Source organism: Phalangium opilio, unplaced genomic scaffold, assembly GCF_054372755.1.
Source record: "Phalangium opilio isolate 3A_F unplaced genomic scaffold, DU_Popi_V2 ptg000054l_1, whole genome shotgun sequence".
Lineage (NCBI taxonomy): Eukaryota > Metazoa > Arthropoda > Arachnida > Opiliones > Phalangiidae > Phalangium > Phalangium opilio.
Genome location: NW_028324173.1, coordinates 1,762,303 through 1,788,670, shown reverse-complemented (window position 1 = coordinate 1,788,670; position 26,368 = coordinate 1,762,303). Strand labels below are relative to the sequence as shown.

The following is a 26,368-nucleotide window of genomic DNA, read 5'->3' as shown; positions in this document are numbered from 1 at the left end:
TAGAATTAAGACTTGGTTGAAGAAGTCCGATGCGGTCTAGGGGCTAGGATATCTGGCTTTCACCCAGAAGGCCCGGGTTCGATTCCCGGTATCGGAGCGAGTGCTTTTGTACCGCTTTTCAAGAATAGACTTAAGGATATTGGTTTATGAATAGAATTAAGACTTAACTAAGCAAGTCCTATATGGTCTAGTGGCTAGGATATCTGGCTGTCACGCAGAAGAGCGGGTTCGATTCCCGGTATCGGAGTGAGTGCTTTTGTACCGCTTTTGATGAATAAACTTAAAGACACATTTATAGGAATAATATTTTGGATTGTTCCGACCAGTCAGATATGGTCTAGTGGCTAGGATATCTGGCTCTCATCCAGAATGCTCGGGTTCGATTCCCGCTATCGGAGCGAGTGCTTTTGTACCGCTTTTCAAGAATAGACTTAAGGATATAGGTTTATCAATAGAATTAAGACTTGGTTGAGGACGTCCGATACGGTCTAGTGGCTAGGATATCTGGCTTTCACCCAGAAGGCCCGGGTTCGATTCCCGGTATCGGAGCGAGTGCTTTTGTACCGCTTTTCAAGAATAGACTTAAGGATATTGGTTTATGAATAGAATTAAGACTTGATTAAGCAAGTCCTATATGGTCTAGTGGCTAGGATATCTGGCTGTCACGCAGAAGAGCGGGTTCGATTCCCGGTATCGGAGTGAGTGCTTTTGTACCGCTTTTGATGAATAAACTTAAAGACACATTTATAGGAATAATATTTTGGATTGTTCCGACCAGTCAGATATGGTCTAGTGGCTAGGATATCTGGCTCTCATCCAGAATGCTCGGGTTCGATTCCCGGTATCGGAGCGAGTGCTTTTGTACCGCTTTTCAAGAATAGACTTAAGGATATAGGTTTATGAATAGAATTAAGACTTGGTTGAAGAAGTCCGATATGGTCTAGTGGCTAGGATATCTATCTTTCACCCAGAAGGCCCGGGTTCGATTCCCGGTATCGGAGCGAGTGCTTTTGTACCGCTTTTCAAGAATAGAATTAAGACTTGGTTGATCAAGTACGATATGGTCTAGTCGCTAGGATACCTGACTTTCACCCAGAAGGCCCGAGTTCGATTCCCAGTATCGGAGCACGTGGTTTTGTACCGCTTTTCAAGAATAGACTTAAGGATATAGGTTTATGAATAGAATTAAGACTTGTTTAAGCAAGTCCGATTTGGTCTAGTGGCTAGGATATCTGGCTCTCACCCAGAAGGACCGGGTTCGATTCCCGGTATCGGAGCGAGTGCTTTTGTACCGCTTTCAAGAATAGACTTAAGGATATTGGTTTATGAATAGAATTAAGACGTGTTTATGCAAGTCCGATATGGTCTAGTGGCTAGGATATCTGGCTCTCACCCAAACGGACCGGGTTCGATTCCCGGTATCGGAGCGAGTGCTTTTGTACCGCTTTTCAAGAATAGACTTAAGGATATTGGTTTATGAATAGAATTAAGACTTGATTAAGCAAGTCCTATATGGTCTAGTGGCTAGGATATCTGGCTGTCACGCAGAAGGGCGGCTTCGATTCCCGGTATCGGAGCGAGTGTTTTGTAAAGCATTTCAAAAATAGACTTAAGGATATAGGTTTATGAATAGAATTAAGACTTGGTTAAGCAAGTCCGATATGGTCTAGTGGCTAGGATATCTGGCTTTCACCCAGAAGGCCCGGGTTCGATTCCCAGTATCGGAGCGAGTGCTTTTGTACCGCTTTTCAAGAATAGACTTAAGGATATAGGTTTATGAATAGAAATAAGACTTGGTTGAGGAAGTCCTATATGGTCTAGTGGCTCGGATATCTGGCTTTCACCCAGAAGGCCCGGGTTCGATTCCCGGTATCGGAGCGAGTGCTTTTGTACCGCTGTTCAAGAATAGACTTAAGGATATTGGTTTATGAATAGAATTAACACTTGATTAAGCAAGTCCTATATGGTCTAGTGGCTAGGATATCTGGCTGTCACGCAGAAGAGCGGGTTCGATTCCCGGTATCGGAGTGAGTGCTTTTGTACCGCTTTTGATGAATAAACTTAAAGACACATTTATAGGAATAATATTTTGGATTGTTCCGACCAGTCAGATATGGTCTAGTGGCTAGGATATCTGGCTCTCATCCAGAATGCTCGGGTTCGATTCCCGCTATCGGAGCGAGTGCTTTTGTACCGCTTTTCAAGAATAGACTTAAGGATATAGGTTTATCAATAGAATTAAGACTTGGTTGAAGACGTCCGATACGGTCTAGTGGCTAGGATATCTGGCTTTCACCCAGAAGGCCCGGGTTCGATTCCCGGGTATCGGAGCGAGTGCTTTTGTACCGCTTTTCAAGAATAGACTTAAGGATATTGGTTTATGAATAGAATTAAGACTTGATTAAGCAAGTCCTATATGGTCTAGTGGCTAGGATATCTGGCTGTCACGCAGAAGGGCGGCTTCGATTGCCGGTATCGGAGCGAGTGTTTTGTAAAGCATTTCAAAAATAGACTTAAGGATATAGGTTTATGAATAGAATTAAGACTTGGTTAAGCAAGTCCGATATGGTCTAGTGGCTAGGATATCTGGCTTCCACCCAGAAGGCCCGGGTTCGATTCCCGGTATCGGAGCGAGTGCTTTTGTACCGCTTTTGAAGAATAGACTTAAGGATATAGGTTTATGAATAGAATTAAGACTTGATTAAGCAAGTCCTATATGGTCTAGTGGCTAGGATATCTGGCTTTCACGCAGAAGAGCGGGTTCGATTCCCGGTATCGGAGTGAGTGCTTTTGTACCGCTTTTGATGAATAAACTTAAAGACACATTTATAGGAATAATATTTTGGATTGTTCCGACCAGTCAGATATGGTCTAGTGGCTAGGATATCTGGCTCTCATCCAGAATGCTCGGGTTCGATTCCCGGTATCGGAGCGAGTGCTTTTGTACCGCTTTTCAAGAATAGAATTAAGACTTGGTTGATCAAGTACGATATGGTCTAGTCGCTAGGATATCTGGCTCTCACCCAGAAGGACCGGGTTCGATTCCCGGTATCGGAGCGAGTGCTTTTGTACCGCTTTCAAGAATAGACTTAAGGATATTGGTTTATGAATAGAATTAAGACGTGTTTATGCAAGTCCGATATGGTCTAGTGGCTAGGATATCTGGCTCTCACCCATAAGGACCGGGTTCGATTCCCGGTATCGGAGCGAGTGCTTTTGTACCGCTTTTCAAGAATAGACTTAAGGATATTGGTTTATGAATAGAATTAAGACTTGATTAAGCAAGTCGTATATGGTCTAGTGGCTAGGATATCTGGCTGTCACGCAGAAGGGCGGCTTCGATTCCCGGTATCGGAGCGAGTGTTTTGTAAAGCATTTCAAAAATAGACTTAAGGATATAGGTTTATGAATAGAATTAAGACTTGGTTAAGCAAGTCCGATATGGTCTAGTGGCTAGGATATCTGGCTTTCACCCAGAAGGCCCGGGTTCGATTCCCAGTATCGGAGCGAGTGCTTTTGTACCGCTTTTCAAGAATAGACTTAAGGATATAGGTTTATGAATAGAAATAAGACTTGGTTGAGGAAGTCCTATATGGTCTAGTGGCTCAGATATCTGGCTTTCACCCAGAAGGCCCGGGTTCGATTCCCGGTATCGGAGCGAGTGCTTTTGTACCGCTGTTCAAGAATAGACTTAAGGATATTGGTTTATGAATAGAATTAAGACTTGATTAAGCAAGTCCTATATGGTCTAGTGGCTAGGATATCTGGCTGTCACGCAGAAGAGCGGGTTCGATTCCCGGTATCGGAGCGAGTGCTTTTGTACCGCTTTTCAAGAATAGACTTAAGGATATAGGTTTATGAATAGAATTAAGACTTGGTTGAAGAAGTCCGATATGGTCTAGTGGCTAGGATATCTGGCTTTCACCCAGAAGGCCCGGGTTCGATTCCCGGTATCGGAGCGAGTGCTTTTGTACCGCTTTTCAAGAATAGAATTAAGACTTGGTTGATCAAGTGCGATATGGTCTAGTCGCTAGGATACCTGACTTTCACCCAGAAGGCCCGAGTTCGATTCCCAGTATCGGAGCACGTGGTTTTGTACCGCTTTTCAAGAATAGACTTAAGGATATAGGTTTATGAATTGAATTAAGACTTGTTTAAGCAAGTCCGATATGGTCTAGTGGCTCGGATATCTGGCTTTCACCCAGAAGGCCCGGGTTCGATTCCCGGTATCGGAGCGAGTGCTTTTGTACCGCTGTTCAAGAATAGACTTAAGGATATTGGTTTATGAATAGAATTAAGACTTGATTAAGCAAGTCCTATATGGTCTAGCGGCTAGGATATCTGGCTTTCACCCAGAAGGCCCGGGTTCAATTCCCCGTATCTGAGCGAGTGCTTTTGTACCGGTTTTGAAGAATAGACTTAAGGATATAGGTTTATAAATAGAATTAAGACTTGGTTAAGCAAGTCCGATATGGTCTAGTGGCAAGGATATCTGGCTTACACCCTGAAGGCCCGGGTTCGATTCCCGGTATCGGAGGGAGTGCTTTTGTACCGGTTTTGAAGAATAGACTTAAGTATAAAGGTTTATAAATAGAATTAAGACTTTGTTAAGCAAGTCCGACATGGTCTAGCGGCTAGGATATCTGGCTTTCACCCAGAAGGCCCGGGTTCGATTCCCGGTATCGGAGGGAGTGCTTTTGTACCGGTTTTGAAGAATAGACTTAAGTATAAAGGTTTATATATAGAATTAAGGCTTGGTTAAGCAAGTCCGACATGGTCTAGCGGCTAGGATATCTGGCTTTCACCCAGAAGGCCCGGGTTCGATTCCCGGTATCGGAGACAGTGCTTTTGTACCGCTTTTAAAGAATAAATTTAAAGACACATTTATAGGAATAATATCTAGGGTTGCTCAAATCAGTCCGATATGGTCTAGTGGCAACGATATCTGGCTCTCACCCAGAAGCCCCGGGTTCGTTTCCCGGTATCGAAGCGAGTGCTTTTGTACCGGTTTTGAAGAATAGACTTGAGGATATAGGTTTATGAATAGAATAACGACTTGGTTAAGCAAGTCCGATATGGTCTAGTGGCAAGGATATCTGGCTTTCACCCTGAAGGCCCGGGTTCGATTCCCGGTATCGGAGGGAGTGCTTTTGTACTGGTTTTGAAGAATAGACTTAAGGATATAGGTTTATGAATAGAATTAAGACTTGGTTAAGCAAGTCCGATATGGTCTAGTGGCAAGGATATCTGGCTTTCACCCTGAAGGCCCGGGTTCGATTCCCGGTATCGGAGGGAGTGCTTTTGTACCGGTTTTGAAGAATAGACTTAAGGATATAGGTTTATGAATAGAATTAAGACTTGGTTAAGCAAGTCCGATATGGTCTAGTGGCAAGGATATCTGGCTTTGACCCTGAAGGCCCGAGTTCGATTCCCGGTATCGGAGGGAGTGCTTTTGTACCGGTTTTGAAGAATAGACTTAAGGATATAGGTTTATGAATAGAATTAAGACTTGGTTAAGCAAGTCCGATATGGTCTAGCGGCTAGGATATCTGGCTTTCACCCAGAAGGCCCGGGTTCAATTCCCCGTATCTGAGCGAGTGCTTTTGTACCGGTTTTGAAGAATAGACTTAAGGATATAGGTTTATAAATAGAATTAAGACTTGGTTAAGCTAGTCCGATATGGTCTAGTGGCAAGGATATCTGGCTTACACCCTGAAGGCCCGGGTTCGATTCCCGGTATCGGAGGGAGTGCTTTTGTACCGGTTTTGAAGAATAGACTTAAGTATAAAGGTTTACAAATAGAATTAAGACTTGGTTAAGCAAGTCCGACATGGTCTAGCGGCTAGGATATCTGGCTTTCACCCAGAAGGCCCGGGTTCGATTCCCGGTATCGGAGGGAGTGCTTTTGTACCGGTTTTGAGGAATAGACTTAAGTATAAAGGTTTATAAATAGAATTAAGTCTTGGTTAAGCAAGTCCGACATGGTCTAGCGGCTAAGATATCTGGCTTTCACCCAGAAGGCCCGGGTTCGATTCCCGGTATCGGAGACAGTGCTTTTGTACCGCTTTTAAAGAATAGACTTAAGGATATAGGTTTATGAATAGAATTAAGACTTGGTTAAGCAAGTCCAATATGGTCTAGTGGCAAGGATATCTGGCTTTCACCCTGAAGGCCCGGGTTCGATTCCCGGTATCGGAGGGAGTGCTTTTGTACCGGTTTTGAAGAATAGACGGTAGGATTGCACTTTACGTGACCCACCCAACTAACAATGGTTTCTAGTTAATTGGACCATGAGGAGTCCGAAAAAAATAGTAAAAAAATTATTTGGCCGCCGCAAGTTGGTCAAAAAAATTTTTGAAAATTTTAAAATCCATGCACTTACCGCCATTGAAGCCGCTATCCGCTTAACGCATTCTGCACTCAATCTTGCAAAATAAGCCGAGGAGGTCTGTGAAAAATTGCCGGACTCGCGCCGGAGTTTTATAGCTATGGATTTTTTTAAGCTTACGGAAACATTTATTTCTGATAAAAGGAGGGAAATATAAATGCGAGAAAAACTGAAATGTTTTGGGAAAGTCGTTGAATTTTTTGGGAATTCAATAATTGATAACGGTAAATTTTGAAAAAAGCCGTCAAATTATTCGGGATTTTTTTTAATTCACTCAACATAATTTTTGGGAAAATGTGTCAAATCCTTGGTAAATATGATTTTTTGAAAAAAAAAAATTGAAATAAAAGGCGTAGAGAAAAGGTGTCAAAATATAGGGAAATTAGCAAATGTCAACGTCAATATTTCAGAAAAGGAGTCTAGTTTTTTTGCAACTATATTTTGGGAAAGGCGACAAATTATTGAGAAAGAACCAAATGTTAACATCAATATTTTGGAAAAGGCGTCAATTTATTTCAACAATATTTCGGAAAAGGCGGCAAATTATTGGGCAGTTAGCAAATGTCAACATCAATATATATGAGGCGTCAATTTATTTCAGCTTTATTTTGGAAAAGGCGTCAATTTATTTCAACTATATTTTGTAAAAGGCGTCAATTTATTTCAACTATATTTTGGAAAAGGCGTCAATTTATTTCAACTATATTTTGGAAAAGACGTCAATTTATTTCAACTATATTTTGGAAAAGGCGTCAATTTATTTCCACTATATTTTGGAAGAGGCGTCAATTTATTTCCACTATATTTTGGAAAAGGCGTCAATTTATTTCAACTATATTTTGGAAAAGGCGTCAATTTATTTCAGCTATATTTTGGAAAAGGCGTCAATTTATTTCAACTATATTTTGGAAAAGGCGTCAATTTATTTCAACTATATTTTGAAAAAGGCGTCAATTTATTTCAACTATATTTTGAAAAAGGCGTCAATTTATTTCAACTATATTTTGGAAAAGGCGTCAATTTATTTCAACTATATTTTGGAAAAGGCGTCAATTTATTTCAACTATATTTTGAAAAAGGCGTCAATTTATTTCAACTATATTTTGGAAAAGGCGTCAATTTATTTCAACTATATTTTGAAAAAGGCGTCAATTTATTTCAACTATATTTTGGAAAAGGCGTCAATTTATTTCAACTATATTTTGAAAAAGGCGTCAATTTATTTCAACTATATTTTGAAAAAGGCGTCAATTTATTTCAACTATATTTTGGAAAAGGCGTCAATTTATTTCAACTATATTTTGGAAAAGGCGTCAATTTATTTCAACTATATTTTGGAAAAGGCGTCAATTTATTTCAACTATATTTTGAAAAAGGCGTCAATTTATTTCAACTATATTTTGAAAAAGGCGTCAATTTATTTCAACTATATTTTGGAAAAGGCGTCAATTTATTTCAACTATATTTTGAAAAAGGCGTCAATTTATTTCAACTATATTTTGAAAAAGGCGTCAATTTATTTCAACTATATTTTGGAAAAGGCGTCAATTTATTTCAACTATATTTTGGAAAAGGCGTCAATTTATTTCAACTATATTTTGGAAAAGGCGTCAATTTATTTCAACTATATTTTGGAAAAGACGTCAATTTATTTCAATATTTTGGAAAAGGCGTCTAGTTATTTCAGCAATATTTTGGAAAAGGCGACAAACTATTGGTCAATTATCAAACGTCAACATCAATATATTGGAAGTCATTGCAACTATATTTTGGAAAGAGTGCCTATTTTTCGGCAATTTGATAAATGTAAACACCTTTCCCAAAATATCGTCCTTTACATTTACCAAATTTGGGAATAATTTGATGCCTTGGTAGGATTGCACTTTACGTGACCCACCCAACTAACAATGGTTTCTAGTTAATTGGACCATGAGGAGTCCGAAAAAAATAGTAAAAAAATTATTTGGCCGCCGCAAGTTGGTCAAAAAAATTTTTGAAAATTTTAAAATCCATGCACTTACCGCCATTGAAGCCGCTATCCGCTTAACGCATTCTGCACTCAATCTTGCAAAATAAGCCGAGGAGGTCTGTGAAAAATTGCCGGACTCGCGCCGGAGTTTTATAGCTATGGATTTTTTTAAGCTTACGGAAACATTTATTTCTGATAAAAGGAGGGAAATATAAATGCGAGAAAAACTGAAATGTTTTGGGAAAGTCGTTGAATTTTTTGGGAATTCAATAATTGATAACGGTAAATTTTGAAAAAAGCCGTCAAATTATTCGGGATTTTTTTTAATTCACTCAACATAATTTTTGGGAAAATGTGTCAAATCCTTGGTAAATATGATTTTTTGAAAAAAAAAATTGAAATAAAAGGCGTAGAGAAAAGGTGTCAAAATATAGGGAAATTAGCAAATGTCAACGTCAATATTTCAGAAAAGGAGTCTAGTTTTTTTGCAACTATATTTTGGGAAAGGCGACAAATTATTGAGAAAGAACCAAATGTTAACATCAATATTTTGGAAAAGGCGTCAATTTATTTCAACAATATTTCGGAAAAGGCGGCAAATTATTGGGCAGTTAGCAAATGTCAACATCAATATATATGAGGCGTCAATTTATTTCAGCTTTATTTTGGAAAAGGCGTCAATTTATTTCAACTATATTTTGTAAAAGGCGTCAATTTATTTCAACTATATTTTGGAAAAGGCGTCAATTTATTTCAACTATATTTTGGAAAAGACGTCAATATATTTCAACTATATTTTGGAAAAGGCGTCAATTTATTTCCACTATATTTTGGAAGAGGCGTCAATTTATTTCCACTATATTTTGGAAAAGGCGTCAATTTATTTCAACTATATTTTGGAAAAGGCGTCAATTTATTGCAACTACATTTTGGAAAAGGCGTCAATTTATTTCAACTATATTTTGGAAAAGGCGTCAATTTATTTCAACTATATTTTGAAAAAGGCGTCAATTTATTTCAACTATATTTTGAAAAAGGCGTCAATTTATTTCAACTATATTTTGGAAAAGGCGTCAATTTATTTCAACTATATTTTGGAAAAGGCGTCAATTTATTTCAACTATATTTTGAAAAAGGCGTCAATTTATTTCAACTATATTTTGGAAAAGGCGTCAATTTATTTCAACTATATTTTGAAAAAGGCGTCAATTTATTTCAACTATATTTTGGAAAAGGCGTCAATTTATTTCAACTATATTTTGAAAAAGGCGTCAATTTATTTCAACTATATTTTGAAAAAGGCGTCAATTTATTTCAACTATATTTTGGAAAAGGCGTCAATTTATTTCAACTATATTTTGGAAAAGGCGTCAATTTATTTCAACTATATTTTGGAAAAGGCGTCAATTTATTTCAACTATATTTTGAAAAAGGCGTCAATTTATTTCAACTATATTTTGAAAAAGGCGTCAATTTATTTCAACTATATTTTGGAAAAGGCGTCAATTTATTTCAACTATATTTTGAAAAAGGCGTCAATTTATTTCAACTATATTTTGAAAAAGGCGTCAATTTATTTCAACTATATTTTGGAAAAGGCGTCAATTTATTTCAACTATATTTTGGAAAAGGCGTCAATTTATTTCAACTATATTTTGGAAAAGGCGTCAATTTATTTCAACTATATTTTGGAAAAGACGTCAATTTATTTCAATATTTTGGAAAAGGCGTCTAGTTATTTCAGCAATATTTTGGAAAAGGCGACAAACTATTGGTCAATTATCAAACGTCAACATCAATATATTGGAAGTCATTGCAACTATATTTTGGAAAGAGTGCCTATTTTTCGGCAATTTGATAAATGTAAACACCTTTCCCAAAATATCGTCCTTTACATTTACCAAATTTGGGAATAATTTGATGCCTTGGTAGGATTGCACTTTACGTGACCCACCCAACTAACAATGGTTTCTAGTTAATTGGACCATGAGGAGTCCGAAAAAAATAGTAAAAAAATTATTTGGCCGCCGCAAGTTGGTCAAAAAAATTTTTGAAAATTTTAAAATCCATGCACTTACCGCCATTGAAGCCGCTATCCGCTTAACGCATTCTGCACTCAATCTTGCAAAATAAGCCGAGGAGGTCTGTGAAAAATTGCCGGACTCGCGCCGGAGTTTTATAGCTATGGATTTTTTTAAGCTTACGGAAACATTTATTTCTGATAAAAGGAGGGAAATATAAATGCGAGAAAAACTGAAATGTTTTGGGAAAGTCGTTGAATTTTTTGGGAATTCAATAATTGATAACGGTAAATTTTGAAAAAAGCCGTCAAATTATTCGGGATTTTTTTTAATTCACTCAACATAATTTTTGGGAAAATGTGTCAAATCCTTGGTAAATATGATTTTTTTAAAAAAAAATTGAAATAAAAGGCGTAGAGAAAAGGTGTCAAAATATAGGGAAATTAGCAAATGTCAACGTCAATATTTCAGAAAAGGAGTCTAGTTTTTTTGCAACTATATTTTGGGAAAGGCGACAAATTATTGAGAAAGAACCAAATGTTAACATCAATATTTTGGAAAAGGCGTCAATTTATTTCAACAATATTTCGGAAAAGGCGGCAAATTATTGGGCAGTTAGCAAATGTCAACATCAATATATATGAGGCGTCAATTTATTTCAGCTTTATTTTGGAAAAGGCGTCAATTTATTTCAACTATATTTTGTAAAAGGCGTCAATTTATTTCAACTATATTTTGGAAAAGGCGTCAATTTATTTCAACTATATTTTGGAAAAGACGTCAATTTATTTCAACTATATTTTGGAAAAGGCGTCAATTTATTTCCACTATATTTTGGAAGAGGCGTCAATTTATTTCCACTATATTTTGGAAAAGGCGTCAATTTATTTCAACTATATTTTGGAAAAGGCGTCAATTTATTGCAACTACATTTTGGAAAAGGCGTCAATTTATTTCAACTATATTTTGGAAAAGGCGTCAATTTATTTCAACTATATTTTGAAAAAGGCGTCAATTTATTTCAACTATATTTTGAAAAAGGCGTCAATTTATTTCAACTATATTTTGGAAAAGGCGTCAATTTATTTCAACTATATTTTGGAAAAGGCGTCAATTTATTTCAACTATATTTTGAAAAAGGCGTCAATTTATTTCAACTATATTTTGGAAAAGGCGTCAATTTATTTCAACTATATTTTGAAAAAGGCGTCAATTTATTTCAACTATATTTTGGAAAAGGCGTCAATTTATTTCAACTATATTTTGAAAAAGGCGTCAATTTATTTCAACTATATTTTGAAAAAGGCGTCAATTTATTTCAACTATATTTTGGAAAAGGCGTCAATTTATTTCAACTATATTTTGGAAAAGGCGTCAATTTATTTCAACTATATTTTGGAAAAGGCGTCAATTTATTTCAACTATATTTTGGAAAAGGCGTCAATTTATTTCAACTATATTTTGAAAAAGGCGTCAATTTATTTCAACTATATTTTGGAAAAGGCGTCAATTTATTTCAACTATATTTTGAAAAAGGCGTCAATTTATTTCAACTATATTTTGAAAAAGGCGTCAATTTATTTCAACTATATTTTGGAAAAGGCGTCAATTTATTTCAACTATATTTTGGAAAAGGCGTCAATTTATTTCAACTATATTTTGGAAAAGGCGTCAATTTATTTCAACTATATTTTGGAAAAGACGTCAATTTATTTCAATATTTTGGAAAAGGCGTCTAGTTATTTCAGCAATATTTTGGAAAAGGCGACAAACTATTGGTCAATTATCAAACGTCAACATCAATATTTTGGAAGTCATTGCAACTATATTTTGGAAAGAGTGCCTATTTTTCGGCAATTTGATAAATGTAAACACCTTTCCCAAAATATCGTCCTTTACATTTACCAAATTTGGGAATAATTTGATGCCTTTTCCAAAGTATCGTCCTTCACATTTATCAAATTCCCGAATAATTTGGCACATTTTCCAAAATATAGTCCCTTACATTTATCAAATTCCCAAATAATTTGACACCTTTTCCAAAATATCGTCATTCACATTTATCAAATTCGCAAATAAATTGACACCTTTTCCAAAATATCGTCATTCACATTTATCAAATTCCCAAATAATTTGATACCTTTTCCAAAATATCGTCATTCACATTTATCAAATTCCCAAATAATTTGACACCTTTTCCAAAATATTATCCTTCACATTTATCAAACACCCAAATAATTTGACACCTTTTCCAAAATAACGTCCTCCAGATTTATCAAATTCACATTAATTTCACACCTTTTTCCATGACATCGTCCTTCACATTTATCAAATTCCCGAATAATTTGACACCTTTTCCAATATATCGTCCTTCACATTTATCAAATTCCCGAATAATTTGACACCTTTTCCAAAATATCGTCCTTCACATTTATCAAATTCCCAAATAATTTGACACCTTTTCCAAAATATCGTCCTTCACATTTATCAAATTCCCGAAAAATTTGACACCTTTTCCAAAATATTGTCCTTCAGATTTATCAAATTCAAGAATAATTTGACGGCATTTACCAAAATTTACCGTTATCATTTATCGAATTCCCCAAAAATTCAACGATTTTCCCAAAACATAGCAGTTTTTCTCGCATTATATTTCCGTCCTTTTATCAGAAATGAACAGTTTCAGTAAGCTTAATAAATTCCATAGCTATATCTCCGGCGCGAGTACGTCAATTTTTCCAGTCCCCCCGGCTTATTTTGCAAGATTGAGTGCAGAATGCGTTAAGCGGATAGTGGCTTCAATGAGGGTAAGTGAGTGGATTTTGAAATTTTCAAAAAATTTTTTAACCAACTTGCGGCGGCCAAATAATTTTTTAACTATTTTTTTCGGACTCCCCACTGTCTAGTTAACTAGAAACCATTGTTAGTTGGGTGGGTCACGTAAAGTGCAATCCTACCGAATAGACTTAAGGATATAGGTTTATGAATAGAATTAACACTTGGTTAAGCAAGTCCGATATGGTCTAGTGGCAAGGATATCTGGCTTTCACCCTGAAGGCCCGGGTTCGATTCCCGGTATCGGAGGGAGTGCTTTTGTACCGGTTTTGAAGAATAGACTTAAGGATATAGGTTTATGAATAGAATTAAGACTTGGTTAATCAAGTCCGATATGGTCTAGTGGCAAGGATATATGGCTTTCACCCTGAAGGCCCGGGTTCGATTTCCGGTATCGGAGGGAGTGCTTTTGTACCGGTTTTGAAGAATAGACTTAAGGATATAGGTTTATGAATAGAATTAAGACTTGGTTAAGCAAGTCCGATATGCTCTAGTGGCAAGGATATCTGGCTTTGACCCTGAAGGCCCCAGTTCGATTCCCGGTATCGGAGGGAGTGCTTTTGTACCGGTTTTGAAGAATAGACTTAAGGATATAGGTTTATGAATAGAATTAAGACTTGGTCAAGCAAGTCCGATATGGTCTAGCGGCTAGGATATCTGGCTTTCACCCAGAAGGCCCGAGTTCAATTCCCCGTATCTGAGCGAGTGCTTTTGTACCGGTTTTGAAGAATAGACTTGAGGATATAGGTTTATGAATAGAATTAAGACTTGGTTAAGCAAGTCCGACATGGTCTAGCGGCTAGGATATCTGGCTTTCACCCAGAAGGCCCGGGTTCGATTCCCGGTATCGGAGGGAGTGCTTTTGTACCGGTTTTGAGGAATAGACTTAAGTATAAAGGTTTATAAATAGAATTAAGACTTGGTTAAGCAAGTCCGACATGGTCTAGCGGCTAAGATATCTGGCTTTCACCCAGAAGGCCCGGGTTCGATTCCCGGTATCGGAGACAGTGCTTTTGTACCGCTTTTAAAGAAAAAATTTAAAGACACATTTATAGGAATAATATCTAGGGTTGCTCAAATCAGTCCGATATGGTCTAGTGGCAACGATATCTGGCTCTCACCCAGAAGGCACGGGTTCGATTCCCGGTATCGGAGGGAGTGCTTTTGTACCGGTTTTGAAGAATAGACTTAAGGATATAGGTTTATGAATAGAATTAAGACTTGGTTAAGCAAGTCCGATATGGTCTAGTGGCAAGGATATCTGGCTTTCACCCTGAAGGCCCGGGTTCGATTCCCGGTATCGGAGGGAGTGCTTTTGTACCGGTTTTGAAGAATAGACTTAAGGATATAGGTTTATGAATAGAATTAACACTTGGTTAAGCAAGTCCGATATGGTCTAGTGGCAATGATATCTGGCTTTCACCCTGAAGGCCCGGGTTCGATTCCCGGTATCGGAGGGAGTGCTTTTGTACCGGTTTTGAAGAATAGACTTAAGGATGTAGGTTTATGAATAGAATTAAGACTTGGTTAATCAAGTCCGATATGGTCTAGTGGCAAGGATATATGGCTTTCACCCTGAAGGCCCGGGTTCGATTTCCGGTATCGGAGGGAGTGCTTTTGTACCGGTTTTGAAGAATAGACTTAAGGATATAGGTTTATGAATAGAATTAAGACTTGGTTAAGCAAGTCCGATATGGTCTAGTGGCAAGGATATCTGGCTTTGACCCTGAAGGCCCGAGTTCGATTCCCGGTATCGGAGGGAGTGCTTTTGTACCGGTTTTGAAGAATAGACTTAAGGATATAGGTTTATGAATAGAATTAAGACTTGGTTAAGCAAGTCCGATATGGTCTAGCGGCTAGGATATCTGGCTTTCACCCAGAAGGCCCGGGTTCAATTCCCCGTATCTGAGCGAGTGCTTTTGTACCGGTTTTGAAGAATAGACTTAAGGATATAGGTTTATAAATAGAATTAAGACTTCGTTAAGCTAGTCCGATATGGTCTAGTGGCAAGGATATCTGGCTTACACCCTGAAGGCCCGGGTTCGATTCCCGGTATCGGAGGGAGTGCTTTTGTACCGGTTTTGAAGAATAGACTTAAGTATAAAGGTTTACAAATAGAATTAAGACTTGGTTAAGCAAGTCCGACATGGTCTAGCGGCTAGGATATCTGGCTTTCACCCAGAAGGCCCGGGTTCGATTCCCGGTATCGGAGGGAGTGCTTTTGTACCGGTTTTGAAGAATAGACTTAAGTATAAAGGTTTAAAAATAGAATTAAGACTTGGTTAAGCAAGTCCGACATGGTCTAGCGGCTAGGATATCTGGCTTTCACCCAGAAGGCCCGGGTTCGATTCCCGGTGTCGGAGACAGTGCTTTTGTACCGCTTTTAAAGAATAAATTTAAAGACACATTAATAGGAATAATATCTAGGGTTGCTCAAATCAGTCTGATATGGTCTAGTGGCAACGATGTCTGACTTTCACCCTGAAGGCCTGGGTTCGATTCTCGGTATCGGAGACAGTGCTTTTGTACCGCTTTTAAAGAATAAATTTAAAGACACATTTATAGGAATAATATCTAGGGTTGCTCAAATCAGTCCGATATGGTCTAGTGGCAAGGATATCTGGCTCTCACCCAGAAGGCCCGGGTTCGATTCCCGGTATCGGAGGGAGTGCTTTTGTACCGGTTTTGAAGAATAGACTTAAGGATATAGGTTTATGAATAGAATTAAGACTTGGTTGAGCAAGTCCGATATGGTCTAGTGGCAAGGATATCTGGCTCTCACCCTGAAGGCCCGGGTTCGATTTCCGGTATCGGAGGGAGTGCTTTTGTACCGGTTTTGAAGAATAGACTTAAGGATATAGGTTTATGAATAGAATTAAGACTTGGTTACGTAAGTCCGATATGGTCTAGTGGCAAGGATATCTGGCTTTCACCCTGAAGGCCCGGGTTCGATTCCCGGTATCGAAGCGAGTGCTTTTGTACCGGTTTTGAAGAATAGACTTGAGGATATAGGTTTATGAATAGAATTAAGACTTGGTTAAGCAAGTCCGATACGGTCTAGTGGAAAGGATATCTGACTTTCACCCTGAAGGCCTGGGTTCGATTCTCGGTATCGGAGACAGTGCTTTTGTACCGCTTTTAAAGAATAAATTTAAAGACACATTAATAGGAATAATATCTAGGGTTGCTCAAATCAGTCCGATATGGTCTAGTGGCAAGGATATCTGGCTCTCACCCAGAAGGCCCGGGTTCGATTCCCGGTATCGGAGGGAGTGCTTTTGTACCGGTTTTGAAGAATAGACTTAAGGATATAGGTTTATGAATAGAATTAAGACTTGGTTGAGCAAGTCCGATATGGTCTAGTGGCAAGGATATCTGGCTCTCACCCTGAAGGCCCGGGTTCGATTTCCGGTATCGGAGGGAGTGCTTTTGTACCGGTTTTGAAGAATAGACTTAAGGATATAGGTTTATGAATAGAATTAAGACTTGGTTACGTAAGTCCGATATGGTCTAGTGGCAAGGATATCTGGCTTTCACCCTGAAGGCCCGGGTTCGATTCCCGGTATCGGAGGGAATGCTTTTGTACCGGTTTTGAAGAAAAGACTTAAGTATAAAGGTTTATAAATAGAATTAAGATTTGGTTAAGCAAGTCCGACATGGTCTAGCGGCTAGGATATCTGGCTTTCACCCAGAAGGCCCGGGTTCGATTCCCGGTATCGGAGGGAGTGCTTTTGTACCGGTTTTGAAGAATAGACTTAAGGATATAGGTTTATGAATAGAATTAAGACTTGGTTATGTAAGTCCGATATGGTCTAGTGGCAAGGATATCTGGCTTTCACCCTGAAGGCCCGGGTTCGATTTCCGGTATCGGAGGGAGTGCTTTTGTACCGGTTTTGAAGAATAGACTTAAGGATATAGGTTTATGAATAGAATTAAGACTTGGTTAAGCAAGTCCGATACGGTCTAGTGGAAAGGATATCTGACTTTCACCCTGAAGGCCTGGGTTCGATTCCCGGTATCGGAGACAGTGCTTTTGTACCGCTTTTAAAGAATAAATTTAAAGACACATTTATAGGAATAATATCTAGGGTTGCTCAAATCAGTCCGATATGGTCTAGTGGCAACGATATCTGACTTTCACCCTGAAGGCCAGGGTTCGATTCTCGGTATCGGAGGGAGTGCTTTTGTACCGGTTTTGAAGAATAGACTTAAGGATATAGGTTTATGAATAGAATTAAGACTTGGTTAAGCAAGTCCGATATGGTCTAGTGGCAAGGATATCTGGCTTTCACCCTGAAGGCCCGGGTTCGATTCCCGGTATCGGGGGGAGTGCTTTTGTACCGGTTTTGAAGAATAGACTTAAGGATATAGGTTTATGAATAGAATTAAGACTTGGTTGAGCAAGTCCGATATGGTCTAGTGGCAAGGATATCTGGCTTTCACCCTGAAGGCCCGGGGTCGATTTCCGGTATCGGAGGGAGTGCTTTTGTACCGGTTTTGAAGAATAGACTTAAGGATATAGGTTTATGAATAGGATTAAGACTTGGTTATGTAAGTCCGATATGGTCTAGTGGCAAGGATATCTGGCTTTCACCCTGAAGGCCCGGGTTCGATTTCCGGTATCGGAGGGAGTGCTTTTGTACCGGTTTTGAAGAATAGACTTAAGGATATAGGTTTATGAATAGAATTAAGACTTGGTTAAGCAAGTCCGATACGGTCTAGTGGAAAGGATATCTGACTTTCACCCTGAAGGCCTGGGTTCGATTCTCGGTATCGGAGACAGTGCTTTTGTACCGCTTTTAAAGAATAAATTTAAAGACACATTTATAGGAATAATATCTAGGGTTGCTCAAATCAGTCCGATATGGTCTAGTGGCAAGGATATCTGGCTCTCACCCAGAAGGCCCGGGTTCGATTCCCGGTATCGGAGGGAGTGCTTTTGTACCGGTTTTGAAGAATAGACTTAAGGATATAGGTTTATGAATAGAATTAAGACTTGGTTAAGCAAGTCCGATATGGTCTAGTGGCAAGGATATCTGGCTTTCACCCTGAAGGCCCGGGTTCGATTCCCGGTATCGGAGGGAGTGCTTTTGTACCGGTTTTGAAGAATAGACTTAAGGATATAGGTTTATGAATAGAATTAAGACTTGGTTGAGCAAGTCCGATATGGTCTAGTGGCAAGGATATCTGGCTTTCACCCTGAAGGCCCGGGTTCGATTTCCGGTATCGGAGCGAGTGCTTTTGTACCGGTTTTGAAGAATAGACTTAAGGATATAGGTTTATGAATAGAATTAAGACTTGGTTATGTAACTCCGATATGGTCTAGTGGCAAGGATATCTGGCTTTCACCCTGAAGGCCCGGGTTCGATTTCCGGTATCGGAGGGAGTGCTTTTGTACCGGTTTTGAAGGATAGACTTAAGGATGTAGGTTTATGAATAGAATTAAGACTTGGTTAAGCAAGTCCGATACGGTCTAGTGGAAAGGATATCTGACTTTCACCCTGAAGGCCTGGGTTCGATTCTCGGTATCGGAGACAGTGCTTTTGTACCGCTTTTAAAGAATAAATTTAAAGACACATTTATAGGAATAATATCTAGGGTTGCTCAAATCAGTCCGATATGGTCTAGTGGCAAGGATATCTGGCTCTCACCCAGAAGGCCCGGGTTCGATTCCCGGTATCGGAGGGAGTGCTTTTGTACCGGTTTTGAAGAATAGACTTAAGGATATAGGTTTATGAATAGAATTAAGACTTGGTTAAGCAAGTCCGATATGGTCTAGTGGCAAGGATATCTGGCTTTCACCCTGAAGGCCCGGGTTCTATTCCCGGTATCGGAGGGAGTGCTTTTGTACCGGTTTTGAAGAATAGACTTAAGGATATAGGTTTATGAATAGAATTAAGACTTGGTTGAGCAAGTCCGATATGGTCTAGTGGCAAGGATATCTGGCTTTCACCCTGAAGGCCCGGGTTCGATTCCCGGTATCGAAGCGAGTGCTTTTGTACCGGTTTTGAAGAATAGACTTGAGGATATAGGTTTATGAATAGAATTAAGACTTGGTTAAGCAAGTCCGATACGGTCTAGTGGAAAGGATATCTGACTTTCACCCTGAAGGCCTGGGTTCGATTCTCGGTATCGGAGACAGTGCTTTTGTACCGCTTTTAAAGAATAAATTTAAAGACACATTAATAGGAATAATATCTAGGGTTGCTCAAATCAGTCCGATATGGTCTAGTGGCAAGGATATCTGGCTCTCACCCAGAAGGCCCGGGTTCGATTCCCGGTATCGGAGGGAGTGCTTTTGTACCGGTTTTGAAGAATAGACTTAAGGATATAGGTTTATGAATAGAATTTAGACTTGGGTAAGCAAGTCCGATATCGTCTAGTGGCATGGATATCTGGCTTTCACCCTGAAGGCCCGGGTTCTCTTCCCGGTATCGGAGGGAGTGCTTTTGTACCGGTTTTGAAGAATAGACTTAAGGATAAAGGTTTATAAATAGAATTAAGACTTGGTTAAGCAAGTCCGATATGGTCTAGCGGCTAGGATATCTGGCTTTCACCCAGAAGGCCCGGGTTCAATTCCCGGTATCTGAGCGAGTGCTTTTGTACCGGTTTTAAAGAATAGACTTAAGGATATAGGTTTATAAATAGAATTAAGACTTGGTTAAGCAAGTCCGATATGGTCTAGTGGCAAGGATATCTGGCTTTCACCCTGAAGGCCCGGGTTCGATTCCCGGTATCGGAGGGAATGCTTTTGTACCGGTTTTGAAGAAAAGACTTAAGTATAAAGGTTTATAAATAGAATTAAGATTTGGTTAAGCAAGTCCGACATGGTCTAGCGGCTAGGATATCTGGCTTTCACCCAGAAGGCCCGGGTTCGATTCCCGGTATCGGAGGGAGTGCTTTTGTACCGGTTTTGAAGAATAGACTTAAGTATAAAGGTTTATAAATAGAATTAAGACTTGGTTAAGCAAGTCCGACGTGGTCTAGCGGCTAGGATATCTGGCTTTCACCCAGAAGGCCCGGGTTCGATTCCCGGTATCGGAGACAGTGCTTTTGTACCGCTTTTAAAGAATAAATTTAAAGACACATTTATAGGAATAATATCTAGGGTTGCTCAAATCAGTCCGATATGGTCTAGTGGCAACGATATCTGGCTCTCACCCAGAAGGCCCGGGTTCGATTCCCGGTATCGAAGCGAGTGCTTTTGTACCGGTTTTGAAGAATAGACTTGAGGATATAGGTTTATGAATAGAATTAAGACTTGGTTAAGCAAGTCCGATACGGTCTAGTGGAAAGGATATCTGACTTTCACCCTGAAGGCCTGGGTTCGATTCTCGGTATCGGAGACAGTGCTTTTGTACCGCTTTTAAAGAATAAATTTAAAGACACATTTATAGGAATAATATCTAGGGTTGCTCAAATCAGTCCGATATGGTCTAGTGGCAAGGATATCTGGCTCTCACCCAGAAGGCCCGGGTTCGATTCCCGGTATCGGAGGGAGTGCTTTTGTACCGGTTTTGAAGAATAGACTTAAGGATATAGGTTTATGAATAGAATTAAGACTTGGTTGAACAAGTCCGATATGGTCTAGTGGCAAGGATATCTGGCTTTCACTCTGAAGGCCCGGGTTCGATTTCCGGTATCGGAGGGAGTGCTTTTGTACCGGTTTTGAAGAATAGACTTAAGGATATAGGTTTATGAATAGAATTAAGACTTGGTTATGTAAGTCCGATATGGTCTAGTGGCAAGGATATCTGGCTTTCACCCTGAAGGCCCGGGTTCGATTTCCGGTATCGGAGGGAGTGCTTTTGTACCGGTTTTGAAGAATAGACTTAAGGATATAGGTTTATGAATAGAATTAAGACTTGGTTAAGCAAGTCCGATACAGTCTAGTGGAAAGGATATCTGACTTTCACCCTGAAGGCCTGGGTTCGATTCTCGGTATCGGTGACAGTGCTTTTGTACCGCTTTTAAAGAATAAATTTAAAGACACATTTATAGGAATAATATCTAGGGTTGCTCAAATCAGTCCGATATGGTCTAGTGGCAAGGATATCTGGCTCTCACCCAGAAGGCCCGGGTTCGATTCCCGGTATCGGAGGGGGTGCTTTTGTACCGGTTTTGAAGAATAGACTTAAGGATATAGGTTTATGAATAGAATTAAGACTTGGTTAAGCAAGTCCGATATGGTCTAGTGGCAAGGATATCTGGCTTTCACCCTGAAGGCCCGGGTTCGATTCCCGGTATCGGAGGGAGTGCTTTTGTACCGGTTTTGAAGAATAGACTTAAGGATATAGGTTTATGAATAGAATTAAGACTTGGTTGAGCAAGTCCGATATGGTCTAGTGGCAAGGATATCTGGCTTTCACCCTGAAGGCCCGGGTTCGATTTCCGGTATCGGAGGGAGTGCTTTTGTACCGGTTTTGAAGAATAGACTTAAGGATATAGGTTTATGAATAGAATTAAGACTTGGTTATGTAAGTCCGATATGGTCTAGTGGCAAGGATATCTGGCTTTCACCCTGAAGGCCCGGGTTCGATTCCCGGTATCGAAGCGAGTGCTTTTGTACCGGTTTTGAAGAATAGACTTGAGGATATAGGTTTATGAATAGAATTAAGACTTGGTTAAGCAAGTCCGATACGGTCTAGTGGAAAGGATATCTGACTTTCACCCTGAAGGCCTGGGTTCGATTCTCGGTATCGGAGACAGTGCTTTTGTACCGCTTTTAAAGAATAAATTTAAAGACACATTAATAGGAATAATATCTAGGGTTGCTCAAATCAGTCCGATATGGTCTAGTGGAGAGGATATCTGGCTCTCACCCAGAAGGCCCGGGTTCGATTCCCGGTATCGGAGGGAGTGCTTTTGTACCGGTTTTGAAGAATAGACTTAAGGATATAGGTTTATGAATAGAATTAAGACTTGGTTAAGCAAGTCCGATATGGTCTAGTGGCAAGGATATCTGGCTTTCACCCTAAAGGCCCGGGTTCGATTCCCGGTATCGGAGGGAGTGCTTTTGTACCGGTTTTGAAGAATAGACTTAAGGATATAGGTTTATGAATAGAATTAAAACTTGGTTAAGCAAGTACGATATGGTCTAGTTGTAAGGATATCTGGCTTTCATCCTGAAGGCCCGGGTTCGATTCCCGGTCTCGGAGGGAGTGCTTTTGTACCGGTTTTGAAGAATAGACTTAAGGATATAGGTTTATAAATAGAATTAAGACTTGGTTAAGCAAGTCCGATATGGTCTAGCGGCTAGGATATCTGGCTTTCACCCAGAAGGCCCGGGTTCAATTCCCGGTATCTGAGCGAGTGCTTTTGTACCGGTTTTAAAGAATAGACTTAAGGATATAGGTTTATAAATAGAATTAAGACTTGGTTAAGCAAATCCGATATGGTCTAGTGGCAAGGATATCTGGCTTTCACCCTGAAGGCCCGGGTTCGATTCCCGGTATCGGAGGGAATGCTTTTGTACCGGTTTTGAAGAAAAGACTTAAGTATAAAGGTTTATAAATAGAATTAAGACTTGGTTAAGCAAGTCCGATACGGTCTAGTGGAAAGGATATCTGACTTTCACCCTGAAGGCCTGGGTTCGATTCTCGGTATCGGAGACAGTGCTTTTGTACCGGTTTTGAAGAATAGACTTAAGTATAAAGGTTTATAAATAGAATTAAGACTTGGTTAAGCAAGTCCGACATGGTTTAGCGGCTAGGATATCTGGCTTTCACCCAGAAGGCCCGGGTTCGATTCCCGGTATCGGAGACAGTGCTTTTGTACCGCTTTTAAAGAATAAATTTAAAGACACATTTATAGGAATAATATCTAGGGTTGCTCAAATCAGTCCGATATGGTCTCGTGGCAACGATATCTGGCTCTCACCCAGAAGGCCCGGGTTCGATTCCCGGTATCGAAGCGAGTGCTTTTGTACCGGTTTTGAAGAATAGACTTGAGGATATAGGTTTAAGAATAGAATTAAGACTTGGTTAAGCAAGTCCGATACGGTCTAGTGGAAAGGATATCTGACTTTCACCCTGAAGGCCTGGGTTCGATTCTCGGTATCGGAGACAGTGCTTTTGTACCGCTTTTAAAGAATAAATTTAACGACACATTTATAGGAATAATATCTAGGGTTGGTCAAATCAGTCCGATATGGTCTAGTGGCAAGGATATCTGGCTCTCACCCAGAAGGCCCGGGTTCGATTCCCGGTATCGGAGGGAGTGCTTTTGTACCGGTTTTGAAGAATAGACTTAAGGATATAGGTTTATGAATAGAATTAAGACTTGGTTAAGCAAGTCCGATATGGTCTAGTGGCAAGGATATCTGGCTTTCACCCTGAAGGCCCGGGTTCGATTCCCGGTATCGGAGGGAGTGCTTTTGTACCGGTTTTGAAGAATAGACTTAAGGATATAGGTTTATGAATAGAATTAAGACTTGGTTGAGCAAGTCCGATATGGTCTAGTGGCAAGGATATCTGGCTTTCACCCTGAAGGCCCGGGTTCGATTTCCGGTATCGGAGGGAGTGCTTTTGTACCGGTTTTGAAGAATAGACTTAAGGATATAGGTTTATGAATAGAATTAAGACTTGGTTATGTAAGTCCGATATGGTCTAGTGGCAAGGATATCTGGCTTTCACCCTGAAGGCCCGGGTTCGATTCCCGGTATCGAAGCGAGTGCTTTTGTACCGGTTTTGAAGAATAGACTTGAGGATATAGGTTTATGAATAGAATTAAGACTTGGTTAAGCAAGTCCGATACGGTCTAGTGGAAAGGATATCTGACTTTCACCCTGAAGGCCTGGGTTCGATTCTCGGTATCGGAGACAGTGCTTGTGTACCGCTTTTAAAGAATAAATTTAAAGACACATTAATAGGAATAATATCTAGGGTTGCTCAAATCAGTCCGATATGGTCTAGTGGCAAGGATATCTGGCTTTCACCCTGAAGGCCCGGGTTCGATTCCCGGTATCGAAGCGAGTGCTTTTGTACCGGTTTTGAAGAATAGACTTGAGGATATAGGTTTATGAATAGAATTAAGACTTGGTTAAGCAAGTCCGATACGGTCTAGTGGAAAGGATATCTGACTTTCACCCTGAAGGCCTGGGTTCGATTCTCGGTATCGGAGACAGTGCTTTTGTACCGCTTTTAAAGAATAAATTTAAAGACACATTAATAGGAATAATATCTAGGGTTGCTCAAATCAGTCCGATATGGTCTAGTGGCAAGGATATCTGGCTCTCACCCAGAAGGCCCGGGTTCGATTCCCGGTATCGGAGGGAGTGCTTTTGTACCGGTTTTGAAGAATAGACTTAAGGATATAGGTTTATGAATAGAATTAAGACTTGGTTAAGCAAGTCCGATATGGTCTAGTGGCAAGGATATCTGGCTTTCACCCTAAAGGCCCGGGTTCGATTCCCGGTATCGGAGGGAGTGCTTTTGTACCGGTTTTGAAGAATAGACTTAAGGATATAGGTTTATGAATAGAATTAAAACTTGGTTAAGCAAGTACGATATGGTCTAGTTGTAAGGATATCTGGCTTTCATCCTGAAGGCCCGGGTTCGATTCCCGGTCTCGGAGGGAGTGCTTTTGTACCGGTTTTGAAGAATAGACTTAAGGATATAGGTTTATAAATAGAATTAAGACTTGGTTAAGCAAGTCCGATATGGTCTAGCGGCTAGGATATCTGGCTTTCACCCAGAAGGCCCGGGTTCAATTCCCGGTATCTGAGCGAGTGCTTTTGTACCGGTTTTAAAGAATAGACTTAAGGATATAGGTTTATAAATAGAATTAAGACTTGGTTAAGCAAATCCGATATGGTCTAGTGGCAAGGATATCTGGCTTTCACCCTGAAGGCCCGGGTTCGATTCCCGGTATCGGAGGGAATGCTTTTGTACCGGTTTTGAAGAAAAGACTTAAGTATAAAGGTTTATAAATAGAATTAAGACTTGGTTAAGCAAGTCCGATACGGTCTAGTGGAAAGGATATCTGACTTTCACCCTGAAGGCCTGGGTTCGATTCTCGGTATCGGAGACAGTGCTTTTGTACCGGTTTTGAAGAATAGACTTAAGTATAAAGGTTTATAAATAGAATTAAGACTTGGTTAAGCAAGTCCGACATGGTTTAGCGGCTAGGATATCTGGCTTTCACCCAGAAGGCCCGGGTTCGATTCCCGGTATCGGAGACAGTGCTTTTGTACCGCTTTTAAAGAATAAATTTAAAGACACATTTATAGGAATAATATCTAGGGTTGCTCAAATCAGTCCGATATGGTCTCGTGGCAACGATATCTGGCTCTCACCCAGAAGGCCCGGGTTCGATTCCCGGTATCGAAGCGAGTGCTTTTGTACCGGTTTTGAAGAATAGACTTGAGGATATAGGTTTAAGAATAGAATTAAGACTTGGTTAAGCAAGTCCGATACGGTCTAGTGGAAAGGATATCTGACTTTCACCCTGAAGGCCTGGGTTCGATTCTCGGTATCGGAGACAGTGCTTTTGTACCGCTTTTAAAGAATAAATTTAAAGACACATTTATAGGAATAATATCTAGGGTTGGTCAAATCAGTCCGATATGGTCTAGTGGCAAGGATATCTGGCTCTCACCCAGAAGGCCCGGGTTCGATTCCCGGTATCGGAGGGAGTGCTTTTGTACCGGTTTTGAAGAATAGACTTAAGGATATAGGTTTATGAATAGAATTAAGACTTGGTTAAGCAAGTCCGATATGGTCTAGTGGCAAGGATATCTGGCTTTCACCCTGAAGGCCCGGGTTCGATTCCCGGTATCGGAGGGAGTGCTTTTGTACCGGTTTTGAAGAATAGACTTAAGGATATAGGTTTATGAATAGAATTAAGACTTGGTTGAGCAAGTCCGATATGGTCTAGTGGCAAGGATATCTGGCTTTCACCCTGAAGGCCCGGGTTCGATTTCCGGTATCGGAGGGAGTGCTTTTGTACCGGTTTTGAAGAATAGACTTAAGGATATAGGTTTATGAATAGAATTAAGACTTGGTTATGTAAGTCCGATATGGTCTAGTGGCAAGGATATCTGGCTTTCACCCTGAAGGCCCGGGTTCGATTCCCGGTATCGAAGCGAGTGCTTTTGTACCGGTTTTGAAGAATAGACTTGAGGATATAGGTTTATGAATAGAATTAAGACTTGGT

The 26,368-nt window shown here is 39.9% G+C and overlaps 57 non-coding genes across 57 annotated transcripts; all 57 read left to right on the top strand.

Moving 5' to 3' along the window:
* The first annotated feature begins 477 nt into the window (after positions 1-477).
* On the top strand, positions 478-549 carry TRNAE-UUC (transfer RNA glutamic acid (anticodon UUC)). The gene has a single exon. It is a non-coding gene; the product is annotated as a tRNA-Glu (tRNA).
* Positions 550-1,205: 656 nt separating this feature from the next.
* Positions 1,206-1,277, top strand: TRNAE-CUC (transfer RNA glutamic acid (anticodon CUC)). Its single transcript has one exon. It is a non-coding gene; the product is annotated as a tRNA-Glu (tRNA).
* Positions 1,278-1,355: 78 nt separating this feature from the next.
* TRNAE-CUC (transfer RNA glutamic acid (anticodon CUC)) lies at positions 1,356-1,427 on the top strand. Its single transcript has one exon. It is a non-coding gene; the product is annotated as a tRNA-Glu (tRNA).
* A 228-nt stretch (positions 1,428-1,655) lies between these two features.
* Positions 1,656-1,727, top strand: TRNAE-UUC (transfer RNA glutamic acid (anticodon UUC)). The gene has a single exon. It is a non-coding gene; the product is annotated as a tRNA-Glu (tRNA).
* Positions 1,728-2,559: 832 nt separating this feature from the next.
* Positions 2,560-2,631, top strand: TRNAG-UCC (transfer RNA glycine (anticodon UCC)). The gene has a single exon. It is a non-coding gene; the product is annotated as a tRNA-Gly (tRNA).
* A 504-nt stretch (positions 2,632-3,135) lies between these two features.
* Positions 3,136-3,207, top strand: TRNAE-CUC (transfer RNA glutamic acid (anticodon CUC)). Its single transcript has one exon. It is a non-coding gene; the product is annotated as a tRNA-Glu (tRNA).
* Positions 3,208-3,435: 228 nt separating this feature from the next.
* TRNAE-UUC (transfer RNA glutamic acid (anticodon UUC)) lies at positions 3,436-3,507 on the top strand. The gene has a single exon. It is a non-coding gene; the product is annotated as a tRNA-Glu (tRNA).
* A 380-nt stretch (positions 3,508-3,887) lies between these two features.
* Positions 3,888-3,959, top strand: TRNAE-UUC (transfer RNA glutamic acid (anticodon UUC)). Its single transcript has one exon. It is a non-coding gene; the product is annotated as a tRNA-Glu (tRNA).
* A 204-nt stretch (positions 3,960-4,163) lies between these two features.
* On the top strand, positions 4,164-4,235 carry TRNAE-UUC (transfer RNA glutamic acid (anticodon UUC)). Its single transcript has one exon. It is a non-coding gene; the product is annotated as a tRNA-Glu (tRNA).
* A 230-nt stretch (positions 4,236-4,465) lies between these two features.
* TRNAV-UAC (transfer RNA valine (anticodon UAC)) lies at positions 4,466-4,537 on the top strand. Its single transcript has one exon. It is a non-coding gene; the product is annotated as a tRNA-Val (tRNA).
* Positions 4,538-4,616: 79 nt separating this feature from the next.
* Positions 4,617-4,688, top strand: TRNAE-UUC (transfer RNA glutamic acid (anticodon UUC)). The gene has a single exon. It is a non-coding gene; the product is annotated as a tRNA-Glu (tRNA).
* Positions 4,689-4,767: 79 nt separating this feature from the next.
* Positions 4,768-4,839, top strand: TRNAE-UUC (transfer RNA glutamic acid (anticodon UUC)). Its single transcript has one exon. It is a non-coding gene; the product is annotated as a tRNA-Glu (tRNA).
* A 230-nt stretch (positions 4,840-5,069) lies between these two features.
* TRNAE-UUC (transfer RNA glutamic acid (anticodon UUC)) lies at positions 5,070-5,141 on the top strand. The gene has a single exon. It is a non-coding gene; the product is annotated as a tRNA-Glu (tRNA).
* Positions 5,142-5,220: 79 nt separating this feature from the next.
* On the top strand, positions 5,221-5,292 carry TRNAE-UUC (transfer RNA glutamic acid (anticodon UUC)). Its single transcript has one exon. It is a non-coding gene; the product is annotated as a tRNA-Glu (tRNA).
* Positions 5,293-5,371: 79 nt separating this feature from the next.
* Positions 5,372-5,443, top strand: TRNAQ-UUG (transfer RNA glutamine (anticodon UUG)). Its single transcript has one exon. It is a non-coding gene; the product is annotated as a tRNA-Gln (tRNA).
* A 230-nt stretch (positions 5,444-5,673) lies between these two features.
* Positions 5,674-5,745, top strand: TRNAV-UAC (transfer RNA valine (anticodon UAC)). Its single transcript has one exon. It is a non-coding gene; the product is annotated as a tRNA-Val (tRNA).
* A 79-nt stretch (positions 5,746-5,824) lies between these two features.
* TRNAE-UUC (transfer RNA glutamic acid (anticodon UUC)) lies at positions 5,825-5,896 on the top strand. Its single transcript has one exon. It is a non-coding gene; the product is annotated as a tRNA-Glu (tRNA).
* A 230-nt stretch (positions 5,897-6,126) lies between these two features.
* TRNAE-UUC (transfer RNA glutamic acid (anticodon UUC)) lies at positions 6,127-6,198 on the top strand. Its single transcript has one exon. It is a non-coding gene; the product is annotated as a tRNA-Glu (tRNA).
* A 7,192-nt stretch (positions 6,199-13,390) lies between these two features.
* On the top strand, positions 13,391-13,462 carry TRNAE-UUC (transfer RNA glutamic acid (anticodon UUC)). Its single transcript has one exon. It is a non-coding gene; the product is annotated as a tRNA-Glu (tRNA).
* Positions 13,463-13,994: 532 nt separating this feature from the next.
* Positions 13,995-14,066, top strand: TRNAE-UUC (transfer RNA glutamic acid (anticodon UUC)). The gene has a single exon. It is a non-coding gene; the product is annotated as a tRNA-Glu (tRNA).
* A 230-nt stretch (positions 14,067-14,296) lies between these two features.
* On the top strand, positions 14,297-14,368 carry TRNAE-CUC (transfer RNA glutamic acid (anticodon CUC)). Its single transcript has one exon. It is a non-coding gene; the product is annotated as a tRNA-Glu (tRNA).
* A 79-nt stretch (positions 14,369-14,447) lies between these two features.
* TRNAE-UUC (transfer RNA glutamic acid (anticodon UUC)) lies at positions 14,448-14,519 on the top strand. Its single transcript has one exon. It is a non-coding gene; the product is annotated as a tRNA-Glu (tRNA).
* Positions 14,520-14,598: 79 nt separating this feature from the next.
* On the top strand, positions 14,599-14,670 carry TRNAE-UUC (transfer RNA glutamic acid (anticodon UUC)). The gene has a single exon. It is a non-coding gene; the product is annotated as a tRNA-Glu (tRNA).
* Positions 14,671-14,900: 230 nt separating this feature from the next.
* Positions 14,901-14,972, top strand: TRNAQ-UUG (transfer RNA glutamine (anticodon UUG)). The gene has a single exon. It is a non-coding gene; the product is annotated as a tRNA-Gln (tRNA).
* A 230-nt stretch (positions 14,973-15,202) lies between these two features.
* TRNAV-UAC (transfer RNA valine (anticodon UAC)) lies at positions 15,203-15,274 on the top strand. Its single transcript has one exon. It is a non-coding gene; the product is annotated as a tRNA-Val (tRNA).
* A 79-nt stretch (positions 15,275-15,353) lies between these two features.
* TRNAE-UUC (transfer RNA glutamic acid (anticodon UUC)) lies at positions 15,354-15,425 on the top strand. Its single transcript has one exon. It is a non-coding gene; the product is annotated as a tRNA-Glu (tRNA).
* Positions 15,426-15,504: 79 nt separating this feature from the next.
* TRNAE-UUC (transfer RNA glutamic acid (anticodon UUC)) lies at positions 15,505-15,576 on the top strand. The gene has a single exon. It is a non-coding gene; the product is annotated as a tRNA-Glu (tRNA).
* A 230-nt stretch (positions 15,577-15,806) lies between these two features.
* TRNAE-CUC (transfer RNA glutamic acid (anticodon CUC)) lies at positions 15,807-15,878 on the top strand. The gene has a single exon. It is a non-coding gene; the product is annotated as a tRNA-Glu (tRNA).
* Positions 15,879-15,957: 79 nt separating this feature from the next.
* Positions 15,958-16,029, top strand: TRNAE-CUC (transfer RNA glutamic acid (anticodon CUC)). The gene has a single exon. It is a non-coding gene; the product is annotated as a tRNA-Glu (tRNA).
* Positions 16,030-16,108: 79 nt separating this feature from the next.
* TRNAE-UUC (transfer RNA glutamic acid (anticodon UUC)) lies at positions 16,109-16,180 on the top strand. The gene has a single exon. It is a non-coding gene; the product is annotated as a tRNA-Glu (tRNA).
* A 230-nt stretch (positions 16,181-16,410) lies between these two features.
* TRNAE-CUC (transfer RNA glutamic acid (anticodon CUC)) lies at positions 16,411-16,482 on the top strand. Its single transcript has one exon. It is a non-coding gene; the product is annotated as a tRNA-Glu (tRNA).
* A 79-nt stretch (positions 16,483-16,561) lies between these two features.
* On the top strand, positions 16,562-16,633 carry TRNAE-CUC (transfer RNA glutamic acid (anticodon CUC)). Its single transcript has one exon. It is a non-coding gene; the product is annotated as a tRNA-Glu (tRNA).
* Positions 16,634-16,712: 79 nt separating this feature from the next.
* Positions 16,713-16,784, top strand: TRNAE-UUC (transfer RNA glutamic acid (anticodon UUC)). The gene has a single exon. It is a non-coding gene; the product is annotated as a tRNA-Glu (tRNA).
* Positions 16,785-16,863: 79 nt separating this feature from the next.
* On the top strand, positions 16,864-16,935 carry TRNAE-UUC (transfer RNA glutamic acid (anticodon UUC)). The gene has a single exon. It is a non-coding gene; the product is annotated as a tRNA-Glu (tRNA).
* Positions 16,936-18,071: 1,136 nt separating this feature from the next.
* On the top strand, positions 18,072-18,143 carry TRNAE-CUC (transfer RNA glutamic acid (anticodon CUC)). The gene has a single exon. It is a non-coding gene; the product is annotated as a tRNA-Glu (tRNA).
* A 79-nt stretch (positions 18,144-18,222) lies between these two features.
* Positions 18,223-18,294, top strand: TRNAE-UUC (transfer RNA glutamic acid (anticodon UUC)). Its single transcript has one exon. It is a non-coding gene; the product is annotated as a tRNA-Glu (tRNA).
* A 532-nt stretch (positions 18,295-18,826) lies between these two features.
* TRNAE-CUC (transfer RNA glutamic acid (anticodon CUC)) lies at positions 18,827-18,898 on the top strand. The gene has a single exon. It is a non-coding gene; the product is annotated as a tRNA-Glu (tRNA).
* Positions 18,899-19,128: 230 nt separating this feature from the next.
* Positions 19,129-19,200, top strand: TRNAE-UUC (transfer RNA glutamic acid (anticodon UUC)). Its single transcript has one exon. It is a non-coding gene; the product is annotated as a tRNA-Glu (tRNA).
* Positions 19,201-19,430: 230 nt separating this feature from the next.
* Positions 19,431-19,502, top strand: TRNAE-CUC (transfer RNA glutamic acid (anticodon CUC)). Its single transcript has one exon. It is a non-coding gene; the product is annotated as a tRNA-Glu (tRNA).
* Positions 19,503-19,883: 381 nt separating this feature from the next.
* TRNAE-UUC (transfer RNA glutamic acid (anticodon UUC)) lies at positions 19,884-19,955 on the top strand. The gene has a single exon. It is a non-coding gene; the product is annotated as a tRNA-Glu (tRNA).
* A 79-nt stretch (positions 19,956-20,034) lies between these two features.
* TRNAE-UUC (transfer RNA glutamic acid (anticodon UUC)) lies at positions 20,035-20,106 on the top strand. The gene has a single exon. It is a non-coding gene; the product is annotated as a tRNA-Glu (tRNA).
* A 230-nt stretch (positions 20,107-20,336) lies between these two features.
* Positions 20,337-20,408, top strand: TRNAE-CUC (transfer RNA glutamic acid (anticodon CUC)). Its single transcript has one exon. It is a non-coding gene; the product is annotated as a tRNA-Glu (tRNA).
* Positions 20,409-20,638: 230 nt separating this feature from the next.
* TRNAE-CUC (transfer RNA glutamic acid (anticodon CUC)) lies at positions 20,639-20,710 on the top strand. Its single transcript has one exon. It is a non-coding gene; the product is annotated as a tRNA-Glu (tRNA).
* Positions 20,711-21,242: 532 nt separating this feature from the next.
* Positions 21,243-21,314, top strand: TRNAE-CUC (transfer RNA glutamic acid (anticodon CUC)). Its single transcript has one exon. It is a non-coding gene; the product is annotated as a tRNA-Glu (tRNA).
* Positions 21,315-21,393: 79 nt separating this feature from the next.
* TRNAE-UUC (transfer RNA glutamic acid (anticodon UUC)) lies at positions 21,394-21,465 on the top strand. Its single transcript has one exon. It is a non-coding gene; the product is annotated as a tRNA-Glu (tRNA).
* Positions 21,466-21,695: 230 nt separating this feature from the next.
* Positions 21,696-21,767, top strand: TRNAE-UUC (transfer RNA glutamic acid (anticodon UUC)). Its single transcript has one exon. It is a non-coding gene; the product is annotated as a tRNA-Glu (tRNA).
* A 230-nt stretch (positions 21,768-21,997) lies between these two features.
* Positions 21,998-22,069, top strand: TRNAE-CUC (transfer RNA glutamic acid (anticodon CUC)). The gene has a single exon. It is a non-coding gene; the product is annotated as a tRNA-Glu (tRNA).
* A 532-nt stretch (positions 22,070-22,601) lies between these two features.
* Positions 22,602-22,673, top strand: TRNAE-UUC (transfer RNA glutamic acid (anticodon UUC)). The gene has a single exon. It is a non-coding gene; the product is annotated as a tRNA-Glu (tRNA).
* Positions 22,674-23,356: 683 nt separating this feature from the next.
* On the top strand, positions 23,357-23,428 carry TRNAE-CUC (transfer RNA glutamic acid (anticodon CUC)). The gene has a single exon. It is a non-coding gene; the product is annotated as a tRNA-Glu (tRNA).
* A 79-nt stretch (positions 23,429-23,507) lies between these two features.
* On the top strand, positions 23,508-23,579 carry TRNAE-UUC (transfer RNA glutamic acid (anticodon UUC)). Its single transcript has one exon. It is a non-coding gene; the product is annotated as a tRNA-Glu (tRNA).
* A 230-nt stretch (positions 23,580-23,809) lies between these two features.
* On the top strand, positions 23,810-23,881 carry TRNAE-UUC (transfer RNA glutamic acid (anticodon UUC)). Its single transcript has one exon. It is a non-coding gene; the product is annotated as a tRNA-Glu (tRNA).
* A 230-nt stretch (positions 23,882-24,111) lies between these two features.
* TRNAE-UUC (transfer RNA glutamic acid (anticodon UUC)) lies at positions 24,112-24,183 on the top strand. Its single transcript has one exon. It is a non-coding gene; the product is annotated as a tRNA-Glu (tRNA).
* Positions 24,184-24,413: 230 nt separating this feature from the next.
* On the top strand, positions 24,414-24,485 carry TRNAE-CUC (transfer RNA glutamic acid (anticodon CUC)). Its single transcript has one exon. It is a non-coding gene; the product is annotated as a tRNA-Glu (tRNA).
* Positions 24,486-25,017: 532 nt separating this feature from the next.
* Positions 25,018-25,089, top strand: TRNAE-UUC (transfer RNA glutamic acid (anticodon UUC)). Its single transcript has one exon. It is a non-coding gene; the product is annotated as a tRNA-Glu (tRNA).
* A 683-nt stretch (positions 25,090-25,772) lies between these two features.
* Positions 25,773-25,844, top strand: TRNAE-CUC (transfer RNA glutamic acid (anticodon CUC)). Its single transcript has one exon. It is a non-coding gene; the product is annotated as a tRNA-Glu (tRNA).
* A 79-nt stretch (positions 25,845-25,923) lies between these two features.
* Positions 25,924-25,995, top strand: TRNAE-UUC (transfer RNA glutamic acid (anticodon UUC)). The gene has a single exon. It is a non-coding gene; the product is annotated as a tRNA-Glu (tRNA).
* Positions 25,996-26,225: 230 nt separating this feature from the next.
* Positions 26,226-26,297, top strand: TRNAE-UUC (transfer RNA glutamic acid (anticodon UUC)). Its single transcript has one exon. It is a non-coding gene; the product is annotated as a tRNA-Glu (tRNA).
* Positions 26,298-26,368: the final 71 nt, after the last annotated feature.